Source organism: Megachile rotundata, chromosome 10 (genome assembly GCF_050947335.1).
Source record: "Megachile rotundata isolate GNS110a chromosome 10, iyMegRotu1, whole genome shotgun sequence".
Classification (NCBI taxonomy): Eukaryota; Metazoa; Arthropoda; class Insecta; order Hymenoptera; family Megachilidae; genus Megachile; species Megachile rotundata.
Genome location: NC_134992.1, coordinates 221,655 through 244,290, shown reverse-complemented (window position 1 = coordinate 244,290; position 22,636 = coordinate 221,655).

Below are 22,636 nucleotides of genomic sequence, written 5' to 3'. Positions count from 1 at the left end.
ATTTTGACCTTTGGGATTTCAGCCTTTTGGGAATTCATCATTTGGGATTTCGGACTTGGGATTTCGACATTTGGGATTTCGGCCTTTGGAACTTCCGCCTTTGGGATATCGGCCTTTGGGATTTCGGGCTTTGGGATTTCGTCCTTTGGGATTTGGGCTTTTTGGGAATTCATCAATTGGTATTTCGCCCTTGGGATTTTGACATTTGGGATTTCGGCCTTTCGGATTTCGGCCTTTGGGATTTCGGCTTTTTGGGATTACGGCCTTTGGGATGTCGGTCCTTGGAATTTCAGACTTTGGGACATCGGCCTTTGGGATTTCGGGCTTTGGGATTACGGCTTTTGGGATGTCGGTCTTTGGAATTTCGGCCTTTGGGATTCCGACATTTGGATTTCGACCTTTGGAATTGCCGCCTTTGCGATATCGGCTTTTGGGATTTCGACCTTTTGAGATTCCGGCATTTGGGAATTCGGTCTTCGGGATTTCGGCCTTTGGGATTTCGGCCTTGGAATTTCGACATTTGGGATTTCGGCCTTCGGGATTTCGGCCTTTGGGATCTCGGCCTTTTCGGAATTCATCCTTTGGGATTTCGGCCTTGGGATTTCGACATTTGGGATTTCGGCCTTTCGGATCTCGGCCTTTGGGATTTGGGACTTTGGGATTTCCGCCTTTAGGATATCGGAATTTGGGATTTCGACCTTTGTGATTTCGGCCTTTGGGATGTCGGCCTTTGGAGTATCCGCCTGTGCGATATCGGCCTTTGGGATTTCAGCCTTTGGGACTTCGGCCTTTGGGATTTCGGCCTTTGGGATTTCGGCCTTTGGGATTTCGGCCTTTGGGATTTCGGCCTTTGGGATTTCGACCTTTGGGATGTCGGTCTTTGGAATTTCAGCCTTTGGGACATCGGCCTTTGGGATTTCGGGCTTTGGGATTTCGTCCTTTGGGATTTCGGCCTTTTGGGAATTCATCAATTGGTATTTCAGATTTGGGATTTCGACATTTGGGATTTCGGCCTTTGGGATTTCGGCCATTCGGATTTCGGCCTTTGGGTTTTCGGCCATTGGGATTATGGCCTTTGGGTTGTCGGTCTTTGGAATTTCAGCCTTTGGGGTGTCGGCCTTGGGATTTCGGCATTGGGATATCCACCCTTGGGATTTGGGCCTTTGGGATTTCGACATTTGGGATTCCGACATTTGGGATTTCGCCGTTCGGGATTTCGGCCTTTTGAACTTCCGCCTTTAGGATATCGGCCTTTGGGATTTCGGCCTTTGCGTTTTCGGCCCTTCGGGAATTCATCAATTGGTATTACGGCCTTGGGATTTCGGTCTTTGGGATTTCGGCCTTTGGGATTTCGACCTTTGGGACTTCGGCCTTTGGGGTTTCGTCCTTTGGGATTTCGGCTTTTTGGGATTTCGACCTTTGTGATTCGGACCTTTGGGATTCCGGCCTTTGGGATTACGGCCCTTGGGATTTCGGCCTTTTGGGACATCGGCCTTTGGGATTTCGGCCTTTGTAATTCCGGCCTTTCGGATTACGGCCTTTGGGATTTCGGCCTTTGGGATTACGGCCTTTGGGATGTCGGTCTTTGGAATTTCAGACTTTGGGACATCGGCCTTTGGGATTTCGGGCTTTGGGATGTCGGCCTTTGGGATTTTGACCTTTGGGATTTCAGCCTTTTGGGTATTCATCCTTTGGGATTTCGGCCTTGAGATTTCGACATTTGGGATTTCGTCCTTTGGAATTTCAGTCTTTGGGATTTCGGCCTTTAGGATTTCGGCCTTTGGAATTTCCCCCTTTAGGTTATCGGCCCTTGGGATTTCGGCCTTTGGGATTTAGACATTTGGGATTTCGGCCTTTGGAATTTCCGCCTTTGGGATATCGGCCTTTGGGATTTCGGCCTTTGGGATTTCGGCCTTTGGGATTTCGTCCTTTGGGATTTCGGCCTTTAGGGACATCGGCCTTTGGGATTTCGACCTTTGTATTTCCGGCCTTTCGGATTACGGCCTTTGGGATTTCGGCCTTTGGGATTACGGCCTTTGGGATGTCGGTCTTTGGAATTTCAGACTTTGGGACATCGGCCTTTGGGATTTCGGGCTTTGGGATTACGGCCTTTGGGATGTCGGTCTTTGGAATTTCGGCCTTTGGGATTCCGACATTTGGATTTCGACCTTTGGGATTCGGACCTTTGGGATTTTGACCTTTGGGATTTCAGCCTGTTGGGAATTCTTCCTTTGGGATTTCGGCCTTGGGATTTCGACATTTGGGATTTCGGCCTTTGGGATTTCGCCCATTGTGTCTTCGGCTTTTGGAATTTCGGCCTTTGGGATTTCGACCTTTGGTATTTCGGCCTTTGTGATTTCTGCCTTTGGGATTTCGGCCTTTGAGATTTCGGCCTTTGGGATTTCGCCCTTTTGGATTTCGGGTTTTGGAATTTCCGCCTTTGGGATATCGGCCTTTGGGATTTCGACCTTTGGTATTTCGGCCTTTGGGATTTCGGCCTTTGGGATTTCGGCCTTTGGGATTTCGGCCTTTGGGATTTCGGCCTTTGGAATTTCCGCCTTTGAGATATCGGCCTTTGGGATTTCGACCTTTGGGGTTTCGGCCTTTGGAATTTCGCCCTTTGGGATTTCGGCTTTTGGATTTTCCGCCCTTGGGATATCGGCCTTTGGGATTTCGGCCTTTGAGATTTCGGCCTTTGGGATTTCGGCCTTTGGGATTTCGGCCTTGGGATTTCGGCATTGGGATATCGACCCTTGGGATTTGGGCCTTTGGGATTTCGACCTTCGGGATTACGGCCTTTTGGGAATAAATCCCTTGGGATTTCGGCCTTGGGATTTCAACATTTGGAATTTCGGCCTTTGGAATTGCCGCCTTTGCGATATCGGCTTTTGGGATTTCGACCTTTTGAGATTCCGGCATTTGGGAATTCGGTCTTCGGGATTTCGGCCTTTGGGATTTCGGCCTTGGAATTTCGACATTTGGGATTTCGGCCTTCGGGATTTCGGCCTTTGGGATCTCGGCCTTTTCGGAATTCATCCTTTGGGATTTCGGCCTTGGGATTTCGACATTTGGGATTTCGGCCTTTCGGATCTCGGCCTTTGGGATTTGGGACTTTGGGATTTCCGCCTTTAGGATATCGGAATTTGGGATTTCGACCTTTGTGATTTCGGCCTTTGGGATGTCGGCCTTTGGAGTATCCGCCTGTGCGATGTCGGCCTTTGGGATTTCGGCCTTTGGGATTTCGGCCTTTGGGATTTCGGCCTTTGGGATTACGGCCTTTGGGATATCGGTCTTTGGAATTTCAGCCATTGGGATTTCGACCTTTGGGATTTCGACATTTGGGATTTCGGCCTTTGTGATTTCGCCGTTCGGGATTTTGGCCTTTTGAATTTCCGCCTTTAGGATATCGGCCTTTGGGATTTCAGCCTTTGGGACTTCGGCCTTTGGGATTTCGGCCTTTGGGATTTCGGCCTTTGGGATTTCGGCCTTTGGGATTTCGGCCTTTGGGATTTCGGCCTTTGGGATTTCGACCTTTGGGATGTCGGTCTTTGGAATTTCAGCCTTTGGGACATCGGCCTTTGGGATTTCGGGCTTTGGGATTTCGTCCTTTGGGATTTCGGCCTTTTGGGAATTCATCAATTGGTATTTCAGATTTGGGATTTCGACATTTGGGATTTCGGCCTTTGGGATTTCGGCCATTCGGATTTCGGCCTTTGGGTTTTCGGCCATTGGGATTATGGCCTTTGGGTTGTCGGTCTTTGGAATTTCAGCCTTTGGGGTGTCGGCCTTGGGATTTCGGCATTGGGATATCCACCCTTGGGATTTGGGCCTTTGGGATTTCGACATTTGGGATTCCGACATTTGGGATTTCGCCGTTCGGGATTTCGGCCTTTTGAACTTCCGCCTTTAGGATATCGGCCTTTGGGATTTCGGCCTTTGCGTTTTCGGCCCTTCGGGAATTCATCAATTGGTATTACGGCCTTGGGATTTCGGTCTTTGGGATTTCGGCCTTTGGGATTTCGACCTTTGGGACTTCGGCCTTTGGGGTTTCGTCCTTTGGGATTTCGGCTTTTTGGGATTTCGACCTTTGTGATTCGGACCTTTGGGATTCCGGCCTTTGGGATTACGGCCCTTGGGATTTCGGCCTTTTGGGACATCGGCCTTTGGGATTTCGGCCTTTGTAATTCCGGCCTTTCGGATTACGGCCTTTGGGATTTCGGCCTTTGGGATTACGGCCTTTGGGATGTCGGTCTTTGGAATTTCAGACTTTGGGACATCGGCCTTTGGGATTTCGGGCTTTGGGATGTCGGCCTTTGGGATTTTGACCTTTGGGATTTCAGCCTTTTGGGTATTCATCCTTTGGGATTTCGGCCTTGAGATTTCGACATTTGGGATTTCGTCCTTTGGAATTTCAGTCTTTGGGATTTCGGCCTTTAGGATTTCGGCCTTTGGAATTTCCCCCTTTAGGTTATCGGCCCTTGGGATTTCGGCCTTTGGGATTTAGACATTTGGGATTTCGGCCTTTGGAATTTCCGCCTTTGGGATATCGGCCTTTGGGATTTCGGCCTTTGGGATTTCGGCCTTTGGGATTTCGTCCTTTGGGATTTCGGCCTTTAGGGACATCGGCCTTTGGGATTTCGACCTTTGTATTTCCGGCCTTTCGGATTACGGCCTTTGGGATTTCGGCCTTTGGGATTACGGCCTTTGGGATGTCGGTCTTTGGAATTTCAGACTTTGGGACATCGGCCTTTGGGATTTCGGGCTTTGGGATTACGGCCTTTGGGATGTCGGTCTTTGGAATTTCGGCCTTTGGGATTCCGACATTTGGATTTCGACCTTTGGGATTCGGACCTTTGGGATTTTGACCTTTGGGATTTCAGCCTGTTGGGAATTCTTCCTTTGGGATTTCGGCCTTGGGATTTCGACATTTGGGATTTCGGCCTTGGGATTTCGACATTTGGGATTTCAGCCTTTTGGGAATTCATCCTTTGTAATTTCGGCCTTGGGATTTCGACATTTGGGATTTCGGCCTTGGGATTTCGACATTTGGGATTTCAGCCTTTTGGGAATTCATCCTTTGGGATTTCGGCCTTGGGATTTCGACATTTGGGATTTCGTCCTTTGGAATTTAAGTCTTTGGGATTTCGGCCTTTAGGATTTCGGCCTTAGGGATTTCGGCCTTTGGCATTACGGCCTTTGGGATTTCGGCCTTTGGGTTATCAGCCTTTGGGATTTCGGCCTTTGGGATTTCGGCATTTGGGATTACGGCCTTTGGGACTTCGGCCTTTGGGATTTCGCCGTTCGGGATTTCGGCCTTTTGAATTTCCGCCTTTAGGATATTAGCCTTTGGGATTTCGGGCTTTGGGATTACGGCCTTTGGGATGTCGGTCTTTGGAATTTCCGCCTTTGAGATATCGGCCTTTGGGATTTCGACCTTTGGGGTTTCGGCCTTTGGAATTTCGCCCTTTGGGATTTCGGCTTTTGGATTTTCCGCCCTTGGGATATCGGCCTTTGGGATTTCGGCCTTTGAGATTTCGGCCTTTGGGATTTCGGCCTTTGGGATTTCGGCCTTGGGATTTCGGCATTGGGATATCGACCCTTGGGATTTGGGCCTTTGGGATTTCGACCTTCGGGATTACGGCCTTTTGGGAATAAATCCCTTGGGATTTCGGCCTTGGGATTTCAACATTTGGAATTTCGGCCTTTGGAATTGCCGCCTTTGCGATATCGGCTTTTGGGATTTCGACCTTTTGAGATTCCGGCATTTGGGAATTCGGTCTTCGGGATTTCGGCCTTTGGGATTTCGGCCTTGGAATTTCGACATTTGGGATTTCGGCCTTCGGGATTTCGGCCTTTGGGATCTCGGCCTTTTCGGAATTCATCCTTTGGGATTTCGGCCTTGGGATTTCGACATTTGGGATTTCGGCCTTTCGGATCTCGGCCACTGGGATTTGGGACTTTGGGATTTCCGCCTTTAGGATATCGGAATTTGGGATTTCGACCTTTGTGATTTCGGCCTTTGGGATGTCGGCCTTTGGAGTATCCGCCTGTGCGATGTCGGCCTTTGGGATTTCGGCCTTTGGGATTTCGGCCTTTGGGATTTCGGCCTTTGGGATTACGGCCTTTGGGATATCGGTCTTTGGAATTTCAGCCATTGGGATTTCGACCTTTGGGATTTCGACATTTGGGATTTCGGCCTTTGTGATTTCGCCGTTCGGGATTTTGGCCTTTTGAATTTCCGCCTTTAGGATATCGGCCTTTGGGATTTCAGCCTTTGGGACTTCGGCCTTTGGGATTTCGGCCTTTGGGATTTCGGCCTTTGGGATTTCGGCCTTTGGGATTTCGGCCTTTGGGATTTCGACCTTTGGGATGTCGGTCTTCGGAATTTCAGCCTTTGGGATATCGGCCTTTGGGATTTCGGGCTTTGGGATTTCGTCCTTTGGGATTTCGGCCTTTTGGGAATTCATCAATTGGTATTTCAGATTTGGGATTTCGACATTTGGGATTTCGGCCTTTGGGATTCGGCCATTCGGATTTCGGCCTTTGGGTTTTCGGCCATTGGGATTACGGCCTTTGGGATGTCGGTCTTTGGAATTTCAGCCTTTGGGGTGTCGGCCTTGGGATTTCGGCATTGGGATATCCACCCTTGGGATTTGGGCCTTTGGGATTTCGACATTTGGGATTCCGACATTTGGGATTTCGCCGTTCGGGATTTCGGCCTTTTGAACTTCCGCCTTTAGGATATCGGCCTTTGGGATTTCGGCCTTTGCGTTTTCGGCCCTTCGGGAATTCATCAATTGGTATTACGGCCTTGGGATTTCGGTCTTTGGGATTTCGGCCTTTGGGATTTCGACCTTTGGGACTTCGGCCTTTGGGGTTTCGTCCTTTGGGATTTCGGCTTTTTGGGATTTCGACCTTTGGGATTCGGACCTTTGGGATTCCGGCCTTTGGGATTACGGCCCTTGGGATTTCGGCCTTTTGGGACATCGGCCTTTGGGATTTCGGCCTTTGTAATTCCGGCCTTTCGGATTACGGCCTTTGGGATTTCGGCCTTTGGGATTACGGCCTTTGGGATGTCGGTCTTTGGAATTTCAGACTTTGGGACATCGGCCTTTGGGATTTCGGGCTTTGGGATTACGGCCTTTGGGATGTCGGCCTTTGGGATTTTGACCTTTGGGATTTCAGCCTTTTGGGTATTCATCCTTTGGGATTTCGGCCTTGAGATTTCGACATTTGGGATTTCGTCCTTTGGAATTTCAGTCTTTGGGATTTCGGCCTTTAGGATTTCGGCCTTTGGAATTTCCCCCTTTAGGTTATCGGCCCTTGGGATTTCGGCCTTTGGGATTTCGACATTTGGGATTTCGGCCTTTGGAATTTCCGCCTTTGGGATATCGGCCTTTGGGATTTCGGCCTTTGGGATTTCGGCCTTTGGGATTTCGTCCTTTGGGATTTCGGCCTTTTGGGACATCGGCCTTTGGGATTTCGACCTTTGTATTTCCGGCCTTTCGGATTACGGCCTTTGGGATTTCGGCCTTTGGGATTACGGCCTTTGGGATGTCGGTCTTTGGAATTTCAGACTTTGGGACATCGGCCTTTGGGATTTCGGGCTTTGGGATTACGGCCTTTGGGATGTCGGTCTTTGGAATTTCGGCCTTTGGGATTCCGACATTTGGATTTCGACCTTTGGGATTCGGACCTTTGGGATTTTGACCTTTGGGATTTCAGCCTGTTGGGAATTCTTCCTTTGGGATTTCGGCCTTGGGATTTCGACATTTGGGATTTCGGCCTTGGGATTTCGACATTTGGGATTTCAGCCTTTTGGGAATTCATCCTTTGGGATTTCGGCCTTGGGATTTCGACATTTGGGATTTCGGCCTTGGGATTTCGACATTTGGGATTTCAGCCTTTTGGGAATTCATCCTTTGGGATTTCGGCCTTGGGATTTCGACATTTGGGATTTCGTCCTTTGGAATTTAAGTCTTTGGGATTTCGGCCTTTAGGATTTCGGCCTTAGGGATTTCGGCCTTTGGCATTACGGCCTTTGGGATTTCGTCCTTTGGGATTTCGGCCTTTGGGTTATCGGCCTTTGGGATTTCGGCCTTTGGGATTTCGGCATTTGGGATTACGGCCTTTGGGACTTCGGCCTTTGGGATTTCGCCGTTCGGGATTTCGGCCTTTCGAATTTCCGCCTTTAGGATATTAGCCTTTGGGATTTCGGGCTTTGGGATTACGGCCTTTGGGATGTCGGTCTTTGGAATTTCAGCCTTTGGGACATCGTCCATTGGGATTTCGGCCTTTGGGATATCGGCCTTTGGGATTTCGGCCTTTGGGATTTCGGCATTTGGAGTTTCCGCCTTTAGGATATCGGCCTTTGGGATTTCGGCGTTTGGGACTTCGGCGTTTGGGATTACGGCCTTTGGGACTTCGGCCTTTGGGATTTCGGTCTTTGGGATTTCGGCCTTTGGGATTTCGGCTTTTGGAATTTCCGTCTTTGGGATATCTGCCTTTGGGATTTCGGCATTTGGGATTTCGTCCTTTGGGATTTCGGCCTTTGGGATTTCGACATTCGGGATTTCGGCCGTTTGAATTTCCGCCTTTAGGATATCGGCCTTTGGGATTTCGGCTTTTGGGATTTCGTCCTTTGGGACATCGGACTTTAGGATTTCGGCCTTTGGAATTTCGCCATTTTGGGATTTCGGCTTTTGGAATTTCCGCCTTTGGGATATCGGCCTGTGGGATTTCGGCCTTTGGGATTTCGTCCTTTGGGATTTCGGCTTTTTGGGATTTCGACCTTTGGGATTCGGACCTTTGGGATTTCGGCCTTTGGGATTACGGCCCTTGGGATTTCGGCCTTTGGGATTTTGACCTTTGGGATTTCAGCCTTTTGGGGATTCTTCCTTTGGGATTTCGGCCTTGGGTTTTCGACATTTGCGATATCGCCCTTTGGGATTTCGGCCTTTGGGATTCCGGCCTTTGGGATTACGGGGTTTGGGATGTCGGTCTTTGGTATTTCAGCCTTTGGGACATCGGCCTTTGGGATTTCGGGCTTTGGGATTTCGTCCTTTGGGATTTCGGCCTTTTGGGAATTCATCAATTGGTATTTCGGCCTTGCGATTTCGACATTTGGGATTTCGGCATTCCGGATTTCGGCCTTTGGGATTTCGGCCATTGGGATTACGGCCTTTGGGGTTTCGGCCTTTTGGGAATTCATCAATTGGTATTTCGGCCTTGGGATATCGACATTGGAGATTTCAGCCTTTGGGATTTCGGCCTTTTGGGAAGTCATCCTTTGGGATTTCGGCATTGGGATTTCGGCATTGGGATTTCGACATTTGGGATTTAGGCCCTGGGGATTTCGGCCCTTGGGATTTCGGCCTTTTGGGAATTCATCCTTTGGGATTTCGGTCTTGGGATTCCGACATTTGGGATTTCGGTCTTTGGGATTTTTACCTTTCGGATTTCAGCCTTTTGGGAATTCATCCTTTGGGATTTCGACCTTGGGATTTCGACATTTGGGATATCGGCATTTGGGATTTCGGCCTTTGGGATTTCGGCCTTTGGGATTTCGGCCTTTGGGATTTCGGCCTTTTGGGAATTCATCTTTCGGGATTTCGGCCTTTGGGATTTCGGCCTTTGGGATTTCGACCTTTGGGACATCGGCCTTTGGGATTTCGGCCTTTGGGGTTTCGTCCTTTGGGATTTCGGCTTTTTGGGATTTCGACCTTTGGGATTCCGACCTTTGAGATTCCGGCCTTTGGGATTACGGCCCTTGGGATATCGGCCCCTGGGACTTCGGCCTTTGGGATTTCGGCCTTTGGGATTTCGGCCTTTGGGATTTCGGCCTTTGGGATTTCGGCCTTTGGGATTTCGACATTTGGGATTTCGACATTTGGGATTTCGGCCTTTGGGATATCGCCGTTCGGGATTTCGGCCTTTTGAATTTCCGCCTTTAGGATATTAGCCTCTGGGATTTCGGCCTTTGGGATTTCGGGCTTTGGGACTTCGGCCTTTGGGATTTCGGCCTTTTGGATTTCGGCCTTTGGTATTTCGGCCTTTGGGACTTAGGCCTTTGGGATTTCGTCCTTTGGGACTTCGGCCTTTGGGATTTCGGCCTTTGGGATTTCGGCATTTGGGATTTCGTCCTTTGGGATTTCGGCCTTTGGGATTTCGGCCTGTGGGATTACGGCCTTTTGGGAATTCATCAATTGGTATTACGGCCTTGGGATTTCGACATTTGGGAATTAGGCCTTTGGGATTTCGGCTTTCGGGATTTCGGCCTTTGGGATTTCGGCCTTTGGGATTGTGTCGTTTGAGATTTCGGCCTTTGGGATTTCGGCCTTTGGTATTTCGGCCTTTGGGATTTCGGCCTTTGGGATTTCGGCCTTTGGGATTTCGGCCTTTTGGGAATTCATCCTTTGGGATTTCGGCCTTGGAATTTCGACATTTGGGATTTCGGCCTTTGGGATTTCGGCCTTTGGGATTTCAGCCTTTGAGATTTCGGCCTGTGGGATAACGGCCTTCGGGATGTCGGTCTTTGGGATTTCGCCGTTCGGGATTTCGGCCTTTTGAATTTCCGCCTTTAGGATATTAGCCTTTGGGATTTCGGCCTTTGGGATTTCGACCTTTGGGACTTCGGCCTTTGGGATTTCGGCCTTTGGGGTTTCGTCCTTTGGGATTTCGACCTTTGGGATTTCTGCCTTTTGGGAATTCATCCTTTGGGATTTCGGCCTTGGTATTTCGACATTTGGGATTTCGTCCTTTGGAATTTAAGTCTTTGGGATTTCGGCCTTTAGGATTTCGGCCTTAGGGATTTCGGCCTTTGGCATTACGGCCTTTGGGATTTCGTCCTTTGGGATTTCGGCCTTTGGGATATCGGCCTTTGGGATTTCGGCCTTTGGGATTTCGGCCTTTGGGATTCCGCCCTTTGGGATTTCGGCGTTCCGGATTTCGGCCTTTTGAATTTACGCCTTTAGGATGTCGACCCTTGGGATTTGGGCCATTGGGATTTCGACCTTCGGGATTACGGCCTTTTGGGAATAAATCCCTTGGGATTTCGGCCTTGGGTTTCGGCCTTTGGGATCTCGGCCTTTGGGATTTCGGCCTTTGGGATTTCGGCCTTTTGGGAATTCATCTTTCGGGATTTCGGCCTTGGAATTTCGACATTTGGGATTTCGGCATTTGGGATTTCGGCATTTGGGATTTCGGCATTTGGGATTTCGGCCTTTGGGATTTCGGCCTTTGGGATTTCGTCCTTTGGGATTTCGGTCTTTGGGATTTCGGCCTTTGGGATTTCGACCTTTGGGACATCGGCCTTTGGGATTTCGGCCTTTGGGGTTTCGTCCTTTGGGATTCGGACCTTTGGGATTCCGGCCTTTGGGATTACGGCCCTTGGGATTTTGGCCTCTGGGATTTCGGCCTTTGGGATTTCGGCCTTTGGGATATCGGCATTTGGGATTTCGACATTTGGGATTTCGGCCTTTGGGATTTCGCCGTTCGGGATTTCGGCCTTTTGAATATCCGCCTTTAGGATATTAGCCTTTGGGATTTCAGCCTTTGGGATTTCGGCCTTTGGGACTTCGGCCTTTGGGATTTCGGCCTTTTGGATTTCGGCCTTTGGTATTTCGGCCTTTGGGACTTAGGCCTTTGGGATTTCGTCCTTTGGGACTTCGGCCTTTGGGATTCCGGCCTTTGGGATTTCGGCATTTCGGATTTCGTCCTTTGGGATTTCGGCCTTTGGGATTTCGGCCTTTGGGATTTCGGCCTTTTGGATTTCGGCCTTTGGTATTTCGGCCTTTGGGACTTAGGCCTTTGGGATTTCGTCCTTTGGGACTTCGGCCTTTGGGATTTCGGCCTTTGGGATTTCGGCCTTTGGGATTTCGTCCTTTGGGATTTCGGCCTTTGGGATTTCGGCCTTTGGGATTTCGGCCTGTGGGATTACGGCCTTTTGGGAATTCATCAATTGGTATTACGGCCTTGGGATTTCGACATTTGGGAATTAGGCCTTTGGGATTTCGGCTTTCGGGATTTCGGCCTTTGGGATTTCGGCCTTTGGGATTGTGTCGTTTGAGATTTCGGCCTTTGGGATTTCGGCCTTTGGTATTTCGGCCTTTGGGATTTCGGCCTTTGGGATTTCGGCCTTTGGGATTTCGGCCTTTAGGATTTCAGCCTTTGAGATTTCGGCCTGTGGGATAACGGCCTTCGGGATGTCGGTCTTTGGGATTTCGCCGTTCGGGATTTCGGCCTTTTGAATTTCCGCCTTTAGGATATTAGCCTTTGGGATTTCGGCCTTTGGGATTTCGGCCTTTGGGATTTCGGCCTGTGGCATTATGGCATTTGGGATGGCGGTCTTTGGAATTTCAGCCTTTGGGATTTCGGCCTTTTGGGAATTAATCCTTTGGGATTTCGGCCTTTGGGATTTCGGCCTTTGGAATTTCCGCCTTTGGGATATCGGCTTTTGGGATTTCGACCTTTTGAGATTCCGGCATTTGGGAATTCGGCGTTCCAGATTTCGGGCTTTGGCATTTCGGCATTTGGAGTTTCCGACTTTAGGATATCGGTCTTTGGGATGTCGGCGTTTGGGATTTCGGCCTTTGGGATTCCGGCCTTTTGGGAATTCATCCTTTGGTATTTCGGCCTTGGAATTTCGACATTGGGGATTTCGGCCTTCGGGATTTCGGCCTTTGCGATATCGGCCTTTGGGTTTTCGGCCTTTGGGATTTCGGCCTACGGTATTTCGGCCTTTGGGATTTCGACATTTATGATTTCAGCCTTTTGGGAATTCATCCTTTGGGATTTCGGCCTTGGGATTTCGACATTTGGGATTCCGTCCTTTGGAATTTCAGTCTTTGGGATTTCGGCCTTTAGGATTTCGGCCTTAGGGATTTCGGCCTTTGGCATTACGGCCTTTGGGATTTCGGCCTTTGAGATTTCGGCCTTTGGGATTTCGGCCTTTGGGATTTGGCCGTTTGGGATTTCGGCCCTTGGAATTTCGACCTTCGGGATTTCGTCCTTTGTGATTTCGGTTTTTGGGAATTCATCAATTGGTATTTCGGCCTTGGGATTTCGACATTTGGGATTTCGGCCATTTGGCAAATCATCAATTGGTATTTCGGCCTTGGGATTTCAACATTTGGGATTTCGACATTTGGGATTTCGGCCTTTGGGATTTCGGCGTTTGGGATTTCGGCATTAGAATTTTTGCCTTTAGGATATCGGCCCTTGGGATTTCGGACTTTGGTACTTCGGCCTTTGGGATTTCGGCCTTTGGGATTTCGGCCTTTGGGATTTCGGCCTTTGGGATTTCGGCCTTTGGGATTTCGGCCTTTGGGATTTCGGCCTTTGGGATTTCGGCCTTTGGGATTTCGACCTTTGGGACTTCGGACCTTTGGGATTCCGGCTTTTGGGATTACGGCCCTTGGTATTTCGGCCTTGGGGATTTTGACCTTTGGGATTTCAGCCTTTTGGGAATTCTTCATTTGGGATTTCGGACTTGGGATTTCGACATTTGGGATTTCGGCCTTTGGAACTTCCGCCTTTGGGATATCGGCCTTTGGGATTTCGGGCTTTGGGATTTCGTCCTTTGGGATTTGGGCTTTTTGGGAATTCATCAATTGGTATTTCGGCCTTGGGATTTCGACATTTGGGATTTCGGCCTTTGGGATTTCGGCCTTTCGGATTTCGGCCTTTGGGGTTTCGGTCTTTGGGATTGCGTCGTTTGGGATTTCGGCCTTTCGGGTTTCGGCCTTTGGTATTTCGGCCTTTGGGATTTCGGCCTTTGGGATTTCGGCCTTTTGGCAATTCATCCTTTGGGATTTCGGCCTTGGAATTTCGAAATTTCGGATTTCGGCCTTTCGGATTTCGGCCTTTGGGATTTCGGCCTTTGGGATTTCGGCCTTTGAGATTTCGGCCTGTAGGATAACGGCCTTCGGGATGTCGGTCTTTTGAATTTCCGCCTTTAGGATATCGGCCTTTGGGATTTCGGTCTTTGGGATTTCGGCCTTTGGGATTTCGACCTTTGGGACTTCGGCCTTTGGGGTTTCGTCCTTTGGGATTTCGGCTTTTTGGGATTTCGACCTTTGGGATTCGGACCTTTGGGATTCCGGCCTTTGGGATTACGGCCCTTGGGATTTCGGCCTTTGGGATATCGGCCTTTGGGATTTCGGCATTTGGAGTTTCCGCCTTTAGGATATCGGCCTTTGGGATTTAGGCGTTTGGGACTTCGCCGTTTGGGATTACGGCCTTTGGGACTTCGGCCTTTGGGATTTCGGTCTTTCGGATTTCGGCCTTTGGGATTTCGGCTTTTGGAATTTCCGTCTTTCGGATATCTGCCTTTGGGATTTCGGCATTTGGGATTTCGTCTTTTGGGATTTCGGCCTTTGGGATTTCGACATTTGGGATTTCGGCCTTTGGAATTTCCGTCTTAGGGATATCGGCCTTTGGGATTTCGACCTTTGGGATTTCGGCCTTTGTAACTCCGGCCTTTCGGATTACGGCCTTTGGGACTTCGGCCTTTGGGATTACGGCCTTTGGGATGTCGGTCTTTGGAATTTCAGACTTTGGGACATCGGCCTTTGGGATTTCGGGCTTTGGGATTACGGCCTTTGGGATGTCGGCCTTTGGGATTTTGACCTTTGGGATTTCAGCCTTTTGGGAATTCATCCTTTGGGATTTCGGCCTTGGGTTTTCGACATTTGGGATTTCGTCCTTTGGTATTTCAGTCTTTGGGATTTCGGCCTTTAGGATTTCGGCCTTTGGAATTTCCCCCTTTAGGTTATCGGCCCTTGGGATTTCGGCCTTTGGGATTTCGTCCTTTGGGATTTCGGCCTTTGGGATTTCGTCCTTTGGGATTTCGGCCTTTTGGGATATCGGCCTTTGGGATTTCGGCCTTTGTAATTCCGGCCTTTCGGATTTCGGCCTTTGGGATTTCGGCCCTTGGGATTACGGGGTTTGGGATGTCGGTCTTTGGAATTTCAGCCTTTGGGACATCTGCCTTTGGGATTTCGGGCTTTGGGACTTCGTCCTTTGGGACTTCGGCCTTTGGGATTTCGGCCTTTGGGATTTCGGCATTTGGGATTTCGTCCTTTGGGATTTCGGCATTGGGATTTCGGCATTGGGATTTCGACATTTGGGATTTCGGCCCTTGGGATTTCGGCCAATTGGGATTTCGTCCTTTGGGATTTCGGCCTTTTGAGAATTCATCCTTTGGGATTTCGGCCTTGAGATTTCGACATTTGGGATTTCGGCCCTGGGGATTTCGGCGCTTGGGATTTCGGCCTTCTGGGAATTCATCCTTTGGGATTTCGGTCTTGGGATTTCGACATTTGGGATTTCGGTCTTTGGGATTTTTACCTTTCGGATTTCAGCCTTTTGGGAATTCATTCTTTGGGATTTCGACCTTGGGATTTCGACATTTGGGATATCGGCCTTTGGGATTTCGGCCTTTGGGATTTCGGCGTTCCGGATTTCGGCCTTTTGAATTTCCGCCTTTAGGATATCGACCCTTGGGATTTGGGCCATTGGGATTTCGACCTTCGGGATTACGGCCTTTTGGGAATAAATCCCTTGGGATTTCGGCCTTGGGTTTCGGCCTTTGGGATTTCGGCCTTTGGGATTTCGGCCTTTGGGATTTCGGCCTTTGGGGTTTCGTCCTTTCGGATTTCGGCTTTTTGGGATTCCGACCTTTGGGATTCGGACCTTTGGGATTCCGGCCTTTGGGATTACGGCCCTTGGGATTTCGGTCTCTGGGATTTCGGCCTTTGGGATTTCGACATTTGGGATTTCGACATTTGGGATTTCGGCCTTTGGGATTTCGGCCTTTGGGATTTCGGCATTTGGGATTTCGTCCTTTGGGATTTCGGCCTTTGGGATTTCGTCCTTTGGGATTTCGGCCTTTTAGGATATCGGCCTTTGGGATTTCAGCCTTTGTAATTCCGGCCTTTCGGATTTCGGCCTTTGGGATTTCGGCCTGTGGGATAACGGTCTTCGGGATGTCGGTCGTTGGAATTTCAGCCTTTGGGATTTCGGCACTTGGGATTTCGGCCTTCGGGATTTCGGCCTTTGGGATTTCGGCCTTTTCGGAATTAATCCTTTGGGATTTCGGCCTTTGGGACTTCGGCCTTTGGGACTTCGTCCTTTGGGACTTCGGCCTTTGGGATTTCGGCCTTTGGGATTTCGGCATTTGGGATTTCGTCCTTTGGGATTTCGGCCTTTGGGATTTCGTCCTTTGGGATTTCGGCCTTTTGGGATATCGGCCTTTGGGATTTCGGCCTTTGTAATTCCGGCCTTTCGTATTTCAGCCTTCGGGATTTCGGCCCTTGGGATTACGGGGTTTGGGATGACGGTCTTTGGAATTTCAGCCTTTGGGACATCTGCCTTTGGGATTTCGGGTTTTGGGACTTCGTCCTTTGGGACTTCGGCCTTTGGGATTTCGGCCTTTGGGATTTCGACATTTGGGATTTCGACATTTGGGATTTCGGCCTTTGGGATTTCGGCCTTTGGGATTTCGCCCATTGGGACTTCGGCTTTTGGAATTTCGGCCTTTGGTATTTCGACCTTTGGGATTTGGACCTTTGGGATTCCGGTCTTTGGGATTACGGCCTTGGGATTTCGACGTTTCGGATTTCTTCCTTTGGAATTTCAGCCTTTGGGATTTCGGCCTTGGGATTTCGACATTTGGGATTTTGGCCTTTGGAATTTCCGCCTTTGGGATATCGGCCTTTGGGATTTCATGCTTTGGGATTTCGGCCTTTTGTGAATTCATCAATTGGTATTTCGGCCTTGGGATTTCGACATTTGGGATTTCGGTCGTTGGGATTTCGGCCTTTGGGATTTCGGCCTTTCGGATTTCGGCCTTTGGGATTTCGGCCTTTGGGATTTAGGCCTTTCGGATTTCGGCGTTTGGGATTTCGGCCTTTGGGATTTCGGCCTTTTGGGATATCGGCCTTTGGGATTTCGGCCTTTGTAATTCCGGCCTTTCGGATTTCGGCCTTTGGGATTTCGGCCCTTGGGATTACGGGGTTTGGGATGTCGGTCTTTGGAATTTCAGCCTTTGGGACATCTGCCTTTGGGATTTCGGGTTTTGGGACTTCGTCCTTTGGGACTTCGGCCTTTGGGATTTCGGCCTTTGGGATTTCGACATTTGGGATTTCGACATTTGGGATTTCGGCCTTTGGGATTTCGGCCTTTGGGATTTCGCCCATTGGGACTTCGGCTTTTGGAATTTCGGCCTTTGGTATTTCGACCTTTGGGATTTGGACCTTTGGGATTCCGGTCTTTGGGATTACGGCCTTGGGATTTCGACGTTTGGGATTTCTTCCTTTGGAATTTCAGCCTTTGGGATTTCGGCCTTGGGATTTCAGCCTTTGGGATTTCGGCCTTGGGATTTCGACATTTGGGATTTTGGCCTTTGGAATTTCCGCCTTTGGGATATCGGCCTTTGGGATTTCATGCTTTGGGATTTCGGCCTTTTGTGAATTCATCAATTGGTATTTCGGCCTTGGGATTTCGACATTTGGGATTTCGGTCGTTGGGATTTCGGCCTTTGGGATTTCGGCCTTTCGGATTTCGGCCTTTGGGATTTCGGCCTTTGGGATTTAGGCCTTTCGGATTTCGGCGTTTGGGATTTCGGCCTTTGGGATTTTGACCTTTGGGATTTCGGCCTTGGGATTTCGACGTTTGGGATTTCTTCCTTTGGAATTTCAGCCTTTGGGATTTCGGCCTTTGTGATTTCGGCCTTTGGGATTTCGGCCTTTGAGATTTCGGCCTTTGGGATTTCGGCCTTTCTGATTTCGGCGTTTGGGATTTAGGCCTTTGGGACTTAGACCTTCGGGATTTCGACCTTTCGGATATCGGCCTTTTGGGAAATCATCCTTTGGGATTTCGGCATTTGGAATTTCCGCCTTTGGGATATCGGCCTTTGGGATGTCGGCCTTTGGGATTTTGGCCTTTGGGATTTCGACCTTTTGTATTTAGGCCTTTGGGATTTCGGCCTTTGGGATTTCGGCCTTTGGGATTTCGGCGTTTGGAATTTCCGCCTTTAGGATATCGGCCTTTGTGATTTCGGCCTTTGGGATTTCGGCCTTTGGAATTTCGACCTTTGGGATTTCGGCTTTTGGATTTTCCGCCCTTGGGATATCGGCCTTTGGGATTTCGGCCTTTGAGATTACGGCGTTCGGGATTTCAGCCTTTGGGATTTCGGCCTTTGGGATTTCGGCGTTTGGAATTTTCGCCTTTGGGATATCGGCCTTTGGGATTTTGGCCTTTGGGATTTCGGCCTTTGGGATTTCGGCCTTTGGGATTTCGGCCTTTGGCATTTCGACCTTTTGGATTTAGGCCTTTGGGATTTCGGCCTTTGGGATTTCGGCCTTTGGGATTTCGGCCTTTGAGATATCGGCCTTTGGAATTTCGACCTTTGGGGTTTCGGCCTTTGGAATTTCGCCCTTTGGGATTTCGGCTTTTGGATTTTCCGCCCTTGGGATATCGGCATTTGGGATTTCGGCCTTTGAGATTTCGGCCTTTGGGATTTCGGCCTTTGGGATTTCGGCCTTGGAATTTCGGCATTGGGATATAGACCCTTGGGATTTGGGCCTTTGGGATTTCGACCTTCGGGATTACGGCCTTTTGGGAATAAATCCCTTGGGATTTCGGCCTTGGGATTTCAACATTTGGAATTTCGGCCTTTGGAATTGCCGCCTTTGCGATATCGGCTTTTGGGATTTCGACCTTTTGAGATTCCGGCATTTGGGAATTCGGTCTTCGGGATTTCGGCCTTTGGGATTTCGGCCTTGGAATTTCGACATTTGGGATTTCGGCCTTCGGGATTTCGGCCTTTGGGATCTCGGCCTTTTCGGAATTCATCCTTTGGGATTTCGGCCTTGGGATTTCGACATTTGGGATTTCGGCCTTTCGGATCTCGGCCTTTGGGATTTGGGACTTTGGGATTTCCGCCTTTAGGATATCGGAATTTGGGATTTCGACCTTTGTGATTTCGGCCTTTGGGATGTCGGCCTTTGGAGTATCCGCCTGTGCGATGTCGGCCTTTGGGATTTCGGCCTTTGGGATTTCGACATTTGGGATTCCGACATTTGGGATTTCGCCGTTCGGGATTTCGGCCTTTTGAACTTCCGCCTTTAGGATATCGGCCTTTGGGATTTCGGCCTTTGCGTTTTCGGCCCTTCGGGAATTCATCAATTGGTATTACGGCCTTGGGATTTCGGTCTTTGGGATTTCGGCCTTTGGGATTTCGACCTTTGGGACTTCGGCCTTTGGGGTTTCGTCCTTTGGGATTTCGGCTTTTTGGGATTTCGACCTTTGGGATTCGGACCTCTGGGATTCCGGCCTTTGGGATTACGGCCCTTGGGATTTCGGCCTTTTGGGACATCGGCCTTTGGGATTTCGGCCTTTGTAATTCCGGCCTTTCGGATTACGGCCTTTGGGATTTCGGCCTTTGGGATTACGGCCTTTGGGATGTCGGTCTTTGGAATTTCAGACTTTGGGACATCGGCCTTTGGGATTTCGGGCTTTGGGATTACGGCCTTTGGGATGTCGGCCTTTGGGATTTTGACCTTTGGGATTTCAGCCTTTTGGGTATTCATCCTTTGGGATTTCGGCCTTGAGATTTCGACATTTGGGATTTCGTCCTTTGGAATTTCAGTCTTTGGGATTTCGGCCTTTAGGATTTCGGCCTTTGGAATTTCCCCCTTTAGGTTATCGGCCCTTGGGATTTCGGCCTTTGGGATTTCGACATTTGGGATTTCGGCCTTTGGAATTTCCGCCTTTGGGATATCGGCCTTTGGGATTTCGGCCTTTGGGATTTCGGCCTTTGGGATTTCGTCCTTTGGGATTTCGGCCTTTTGGGACATCGGCCTTTGGGATTTCGACCTTTGTATTTCCGGCCTTTCGGATTACGGCCTTTGGGATTTCGGCCTTTGGGATTACGGCCTTTGGGATGTCGGTCTTTGGAATTTCAGACTTTGGGACATCGGCCTTTGGGATTTCGGGCTTTGGGATTACGGCCTTTGGGATGTCGGTCTTTGGAATTTCGGCCTTTGGGATTCCGACATTTGGATTTCGACCTTTGGGATTCGGACCTTTGGGATTTCAGCCTGTTGGGAATTCTTCCTTTGGGATTTCGGCCTTGGGATTTCGACATTTGGGATTTCGGCCTTGGGATTTCGACATTTGGGATTTCAGCCTTTTGGGAATTCATCCTTTGGGATTTCGGCCTTGGGATTTCGACATTTGGGATTTCGACATTTGGGATTTCGTCCTTTGGAATTTAAGTCTTTGGGATTTCGGCCTTTAGGATTTCGGCCTTAGGGATTTCGGCCTTTGGCATTACGGCCTTTGGGATTTCGGGCTTTGGGATTACGGCCTTTGGGATGTCGGCCTTTGGGATTTTGACCTTTGGGATTTCAGCCTTTTGAGTATTCATCCTTTGGGATTTCGTCCTTTGGAATTTCAGTCTTTGGGATTTCGGCCTTTAGGATTTCGGCCTTTGGAATTTCCCCCTTTAGGTTATCGGCCCTTGGGATTTCGGCCTTTGGGATTTCGACATTTGGGATTTCGGCCTTTGGAATTTCCGCCTTTGGGATATCGGCCTTTGGGATTTCGGCCTTTGGGATTTCGGCCTTTGGGATTTCGTCCTTTGGGATTTCGGCCTTTTGGGACATCGGCCTTTGGGATTTCGACCTTTGTATTTCCGGCCTTTCGGATTACGGCCTTTGGGATTTCGGCCTTTGGGATTACGGCCTTTGGGATGTCGGTCTTTGGAATTTCAGACTTTGGGACATCGGCCTTTGGGATTTCGGGCTTTGGGATTTCGCCCTTTGGGATTTCGGTCTTTGGGATTTCGGCCTTTAGGATTTCGACCTTTGGGACTTCGGCCTTTGGGGTTTCGTCCTTTGGGATTTCGGCTTTTTGGGATTTCGACGTTTGGGATTCGGACCTTTGGGATTCCGGCCTTTGGGATTACGGCCCTTGGGATTTCGGCCTTTGGGATATCGGCCTTTGGGATTTCGGCCTTTGGGATTTCGGCATTTGGAGTTTCCGCCTTTAGGATATCGGCCTTTGGGATTTAGGCGTTTGGGATTTCGGCCTTTGGAATTTCCGACTTTGGGATATCGGCCTTTGGGATTTCGGCCTTTGGGATTCCGACCTTTGGGATTCGGACCTTTGGGATTCCCGCCTTTGGGATTACGGCCCTTGGGATTTCGGTCTCTGGGATTTCGGCCTTTGGGATTTCGACATTTGGGATTTCGACATTTGGGATTTCGGCCTTTGGGATTTCGGCCTTTGGGATTTCGGCCTTTGGGATTTCGGCATTTGGGATTTCGTCCTTTGGGATTTCGGCCTTTGGGATTTCGTCCTTTGGGATTTCGGCCTTTTGGGATATCGGCCTTTGGGATTTCAGCCTTTGTAATTCCGGCCTTTCGGATTTCGGCCTTTGGGATTTCGGCCTTTGGGATTTCGGCCTGTGGGATAACGGTCTTCGGGATGTCGGTCGTTGGAATTTCAGCCTTTGGGATTTCGGCACTTGGGATTTCGGCCTTCGGGATTTCGGCCTTTGGGATTTCGGCCTTTTCGGAATTAATCCTTTGGGATTTCGGCCTTTGGGACTTCGGCCTTTGGGACTTCGTCCTTTGGGACTTCGGCCTTTGGGATTTCGGCCTTTGGGATTTCGGCATTTGGGATTTCGTCCTTTGGGATTTCGGCCTTTGGGATTTCGTCCTTTGGGATTTCGGCCTTTTGGGATATCGGCCTTTGGGATTTCGGCCTTTGTAATTCCGGCCTTTCGGATTTCGGCCTTTGGGATTTCGGCCCTTGGGATTACGGGGTTTGGGATGTCGGTCTTTGGAATTTCAGCCTTTGGGACATCTGCCTTTGGGATTTCGGGTTTTGGGACTTCGTCCTTTGGGACTTCGGCCTTTGGGATTTCGGCCTTTGGAATTTCGACATTTGGGATTTCGACATTTGGGATTTCGGCCTTTGGGATTTCGGCCTTTGGGATTTCGCCCATTGGGACTTCGGCTTTTGGAATTTCGCCCTTTGGTATTTCGACCTTTGGGATTCCGGTCTTTGGGATTACGGCCTTGGGATTTCGTCGTTTGGGATTTCTTCCTTTGGAATTTCAGCCTTTGGGATTTCGGCCTTGGGATTTCGACATTTGGGATTTTGGCCTTTGGAATTTCCGCCTTTGGGATATCGGCCTTTGGTATTTCGTGCTTTGGGATTTCGGCCTTTTGTGAATTCATCAATTGGTATTTCGGCCTTGGGATTTCGACATTTGGGATTTCGGCCGTTGGGATTTCGGCCTTTGGGATTTCGGCCTTTCGGATTTCGGCCTTTGGGATTTCGGCCTTTGGGATTTAGGCCTTTCGGATTTCGGCGTTTGGGATTTCGGCCTTTGGGATTTTGACCTTTGGGATTTCGGCCTTGGGATTTCGACGTTTGGGATTTCTTCCTTTGGAACTTCAGCCTTTGGGATTTCGGCCTTTGGGATTTCGGCCTTTGGGATTTCGGCCTTAGGGATTTCGGCCTTTGAGATTTCGGCCTTTGGGATTTCGGCCTTTCTGATTTCGGCGTTTGGGATTTAGGCCCTTGGGACTTAGACCTTCGGGATTTCGACCTTTCGGATATC